Below are 6,000 nucleotides of genomic sequence, written 5' to 3' on the forward strand. Positions count from 1 at the left end.
GGATGCTTGCAAGGGGTATAATCACAAGTATGTATTAGTCCTAGGAAGGGCGGTACATTAGCATAGGTTCACCCACACAACACTTATCAAAACAATGAAGATTAATTAGCCGTATGTAGCGAAAGCACTAGACTAAAATCCCGTGTGTCCTCGAGAACGTTTGGTCATTATAAGTAAACAAACCGGCTTGTCCTTTGTGCTAAAAAGGATTGGGCCACTCGCTGCAATTATTACTCTCGCACTTTACTTACTCGTACTTTATTCATCTGTTACATCAAAACCCCATGAATACTTGTATGTGAGCATTTACAGTGAATCTGCTTGTCAACACCTTCTGCTCCTCGTTGGGATCGACATTCTTACTTATCGAAGATACTGCGATACACCCCCTATACTTGTGGGTCATCAAGACTATTTTCTGGCGCCGTTGCCGGGAGTGAAGCGCTATTGGTAAGTGGAATTGGTAAGGAAATTTCTACTTGTTTGTGCTGATTTTATTTACTTTCGTTGCTATAATTCATTATGGAGAGATCTTCTCTTGAGTGTTTATTTGGGAAATCTACTACTACTGCAAAGGTAGTGGATGAGGCGCCGAGTAAGGAAGAAATACCATACAAAATACCTATGAAAATTATTGAACGTGTAGTGGGTAACCGTTATACGGGGATGGAGCTGTCCACCACGGAGATCATTTACTTGTTCTTACATGAATTATGCGGTTTATTCAAGTGTGCAGGTATTGCTATGGATGAAGTGAGGAAGAAACTATTCTCGTATCGTTGTCTGAGTAAAAGCGGCGCATTGGTATAAATTCTTGGATAATGGGGATTCTCTTGAATGGAATGATATGGTGCCCGGTTTTATTCTAAGTTCTATCCTCCAAGTGAGATTCACAAAGATCGAATCGCATATATAATTTTTGGCCTCATGAAGGAGAAAGTATTGCCCAAGCGTGGGGAGATTGAAGTCTTTAATGCTCAAATGCCCCATTCATGAGCTTCCTGGTAATATTATTATTGATAATTTCTATGCAAGACTTTCTTTTCAAGACAAGACCTTGCTGGATACTTCTTGTTCTGGATCATTTACACGCAACAAGGAAGAGTTTAAAAGGGACCTTCTTAATCGGTTCCGGAAAATACTTGAAGGATGGGAGAACGACAAGGATAGAGAATCGGTATAAATTATGATTATAAATGCATTGAAGCTTTTATGGATACTTGATAAATTTCGTAATATGAGTGCTACTTATGATCTTGATTCTCAAGTTGCTTGCAAATCTTTATAAAGCTTTTGCTTCTCATTATGAATTGCCTAAGAAGAACTTTGATAAGTATCATGAACCGTATAAAGATAAAATTGATTCATCTATAAATAAATGTGTTGTAGTTGAAGCTGTTGATCATGTTATTCACGAAGCTTATATTGAAAAAACTCCTTTCCTGCTAAAATGAAGGAGTACTCTGTTATAAATAGTGCGGTTCATAAAAGTGAAAAGAAACCTGTAGAACTTGAAGAACAAATAAAAGTTGAACTCTTTGTTGCAATTATTAAAGATCTTGTGACTGAAAATGTAGAGGATGGTCATATTATTTTACCGTGAAGATGCCTCTAATATTGTTTCGCACCCTAATAAGTCTAGGAAAGCTAGTGTTCCTATGCTATCCGTTAGAATTGGTGATCATTGTTATTATGGTTTATGTGATATTGGTGCAAGTATTAGTGCTATTCCTTATGAGCTTTACACGGAGATTATGCACGAAATTGGTTCTTGTGAACTTGAAGATATTGATGTGGTTATTCAGTGGCTAATAGAGAAACTATCTCTCCAATTGGTATTATTCGAGATGTTGAAGTTCTATGTGGTAAGATTAAATATCCTGTCGACTTTTTGGTACTTGGTTCTGCTTGCTAGTAAATATTGTCCTATCATTTTTGGTAGACCTTTTCTAAATATTTGTGGAGCTATTATAGATTGCAAGAAAGAGAAAATTTTGACTAAATTTGCTGGAGAATCTTATGAGTTTAACTTCTCTAAATTTACCAAAACTCTTTATAAAATTGATTCGCCTAATAGTGATTTTAAAGTTGAACAGTGTGCATCTATTGCTCTTGCTCCTAGTAATCCTTTGCAGCAACGTTTGGAGAATAGTGAGAGTGAAGTTTTTAGGGAAGAAAGAGATGAACTTGATGAAATTTTCCTTCGTCAACCTATTCTTAAGCATGATTTACCGGTGGAAGATCTGGGTACAACACCACCACCAAAGGAAGATCTTGTCTTTGATTTAAAACCATTGCCTGATAATCTTAAATATGCTCATATTGATGATAAGAAAATATATCCTGTTATTATTAGTTCTAAGCTTTCAAGTTTGAAGAAGAAAGGTTATTGGAAATATTGAAGAAACACCGAGGTGCTATTGGCTACACTCTTGATGACTTGAAGGGGATTTCTCCCTCTATTTGCCAACACGCCATTAATATGGAAGATGATGCGAAGCTCGTTGTTGAACCTCAGCGTCGTCTAATTCCTAAGATGAAGGATGTGGTAAGAAATGAGGTATTAAGACTCCTTGAAGCTGGTATTATATATCCTATTGCTGATAGTAGATGGGTTAGTCCTGTGCATTGTGTTCCTAAGAAAGGAGGAATGATTGTTGTGCCTAATGATAATGATGAGCTCATCCCTCAAAGAGTAGTTGTAGGTTATAGAATGTGCATTGATTATCGAAAAGTTAATAAGGTTACTAAGAAAGATCATTACCCTTTACCATTTATTGATCAAATGTTAGAAAGGTTATCTAAAAATACTCATTTTTGCTTTCTTGATGGTTATTCAGGTTTTCACAAATTGCTTGTTAAAACTAAAGATCAAGAGAAAACCACTTTCACTTGTCCCTATGGAACTTATGCTTATAGGCGTATGCCTTTTGGTTTATGTAATGCCCTGCTACTTTTCAAAGATGCATGTCCGCTATTTTTCATGGCTTTTGTGAGAGTATTGTAGAGGTATTCATGGACGATTTTTCCATCTATGGAAATTCTTTTGATAATTGCTTGCGGAATCTTGATAAAGTTTTGCAGAGATGTGAAGAAACTAACCTTGTTCTTAATTGGGAGAAATGCCACTTTATGGTTAATGAAGGAATTGTATTGGGACATAAAATTTCCGAGAGAGGTATTGAAGTTGATAGAGCTAAAGTTGAAGCAATTGAGAAGATGCCCTACCCTAGGGATGTTAAAGGTATTCGTAGTGTTCTTGGTCATGATGGGTTTTATAGAAGATTTATTAAAGATTTTTCTAAGATTTCAAAGCCTCTTACTAATCTTCTTCAAAAAGATGTACCTTTCGTTTTTGATGATGATTGTAAGGAAGCTTTTGAAACTCTAAAGAAAGCCTTAACAAGCTGCCTCTATAGTTGAACCTCCTGATTGGAACTTACCATTTGAAATTATGTGTGATGCTAGTGATTTCTATTGTAGGCATTTGTTCTTGGACAGCGAGTAGATAAAAAACTGAATGTTATTCATTATGCTAGTAAAACTCTTGATGCTTGCTCAAAGAAATTATGCTACAACTGAAAAAGAACTGTTAGCTGTAGTCTTTGCTTGTGATAAGTTTAGATCCTATATTGTTGATTCAAAAGTTACAATTCATACTGATCATGCTGCAATTAGATATCTTATGACAAATAAAGATGCTAAGCCAAGGCTTATTAGATGGGTACTTCTTTTGCAAGAATTTGATTTACATATTGTAGATAGGAAAGGTGCTGATAATCCTGTTGCTGGATAATTTGTCTAGATTGGAAAATATTGCTTATGATCCTGTTCTGTTAATGATAGTTTTCCAAATGAACAATTGGCTGTAATAAAGGTGAGCTCGCGAGACAAGTCCTTGGTATGCTTGATTATGCTAACTTTATTGTTTCCAAGTACTTGCCTCCAACCTTTTCAGCTCGAGCAAAGGAGGAAATTCTTTTATGACTTGAGGCATTATTTTTGGGATGACCCACACTTATATAAAGAAGGAGTGGATGGTATTCTGCGAAGGTGTGTTCGCGAATATGAACAACAAGAGATATTGAGTAAATGTCATGGTAGTGCTTATGGAGGACATCACGCGGAGATAGAACCGCGCAAAAGGTTCTACAATCAGGTTTTTATTGGCCAACTCTCTTCAAAGATGCAAGGAAGTTTATTTTATCTTGTGATGAATGTCAAAGGGTTGGTAATATCTCCAGACGCAATGAAATGCCTATGAATTATACTCTCGTTATTGAACCGTTTGATTGTTGGGGATTTGACTTCATGGGACCTTTTCCCTCTTCGAAGGTAACACTCATATACTTGTTGTTGTTGATTATGTTACTAAATGGGTGGAAGCCATACCTACAAAAAGTGCTGATGGTGAGACCTCTTTAAAAATGCTTTTAGACATTATTTTTCCTAGATTTGGAGTTCCTAGATATATTATGACAGATGGAGGTTCTCATTTTATTCATGGTGGTTTTAGAAAAACTCTTGCTAAATATGGTATTAATCATAGAATTGCTTCCGCTTATCATCCTCAAACTAGTGGGCAAGTAGAACTATCAAATAGAGAAATTAAATCTATCTTGCAAAAGACTGTTAGTAAAACTAGAAAGAATTGGGCTAGTAAATTGAAGGAAGCACTATGGGCTTATAGAACTGCTTATAAAAACCCCATGGGAATGTCACCTTATAAAATGGTTTATGGAAAAGCTTGTCATTTACCTTTAGAACTAGAGCACAAAGCTTATTGGGTACATTAGAGAACTAAATAAAGATCCTAAACTAGCCGATAATAAGAGGTTGCTTGCAATTAAGTTCTCTAGATGAATGGAGAAGTGAAGCTTATGAAAATGCTAAACTCTTTAAAGAGAAAGTTAAGAAATGGCATGATAGAAGGATTATCAAAGAGAGTTTAATATTGGGGATAAAGTCCTATTGTATCGGTCTCGTCTCGGATTCTTTGCGAGGCAAATTACTCTCGAAATGGGAAGGACCATATGTTGTTGAGGAGGTGTATCGTTCGAGGAGCAATTAAAATTAGTTCTCTCCAAGGCAATGCCACGCAAGTGGTGAATGGACAAAGACTCAAGCATTATATCTCAGGTGATTCTTATAATGTAGATGTTGATGTTATTCGAGTGGAAACACCGGAGGCTTTCATCAAAGGTCAAATTGACAGTCCGCCAGAACCCGACTTTGAATAGGTAACAGTACAGGTAATAAAAGTTCGCGATTTACTTTCCGAACAATGTTTTTGCTGTTTTTGGAAAATATGAAAAATTACGAGATCGAAACGGAGTGGAGGAGACGCACGAGGGCGTGCCCCCATAGGCGGCGCGGGCCCCGGCCTGGCCGCGCCGCCCTATGAGGACACCGCCTCATCGCCCTCTCCGACTCTGGTTCGACCTGGTACTTTCCGTTTGTTGTGAAAATTTTTGCTATATAATCCCCCGGACCCCTGGAGGTCCGTATATCGTTTTCTCGACGTGTTTTGTTTTGAGCTGTTTCTGCCAGGACTTGTCTTTGATCTAGACGCACCATGGTCTCCCACAACAAGGACAAGGAACCTTCGGAGGAAGGTATTCAAGACCCCGAGTTGAAGGAAGAAGTCAAGGAGGATGAAGAGGAAGTCGAAGAAGTTCCGCAAGTACGCCCGCGCACCACCATTGCAAGCATCGGAGTGGTGTCAAACCCGTTCAACGCCAAGAAGAGCGAACGGATTAGCACCGGAGGAGGAGTTCCACGTCATTACCTAGCTCCAAAGACATCAGCTTCAGGCACTTACCATCCCTTCCGCAATCTAATCTACAATAATCAAATTGAAAGGACTCCCAAGGCAGCATTGCCTAGCAATTGGGATATAGATCGTTCTAACACTGCAGGAAGGACGAAGCCTGAAGCTGAAGGGTGGGAAATAACTCCAAGAATTGGGACTCGCCGTTGGACATACTTCTTAATCGCGTC

Source organism: Lolium rigidum, chromosome 5 (assembly GCF_022539505.1).
Source record: "Lolium rigidum isolate FL_2022 chromosome 5, APGP_CSIRO_Lrig_0.1, whole genome shotgun sequence".
Taxonomy (NCBI): Eukaryota; Viridiplantae; Streptophyta; class Magnoliopsida; order Poales; family Poaceae; genus Lolium; species Lolium rigidum.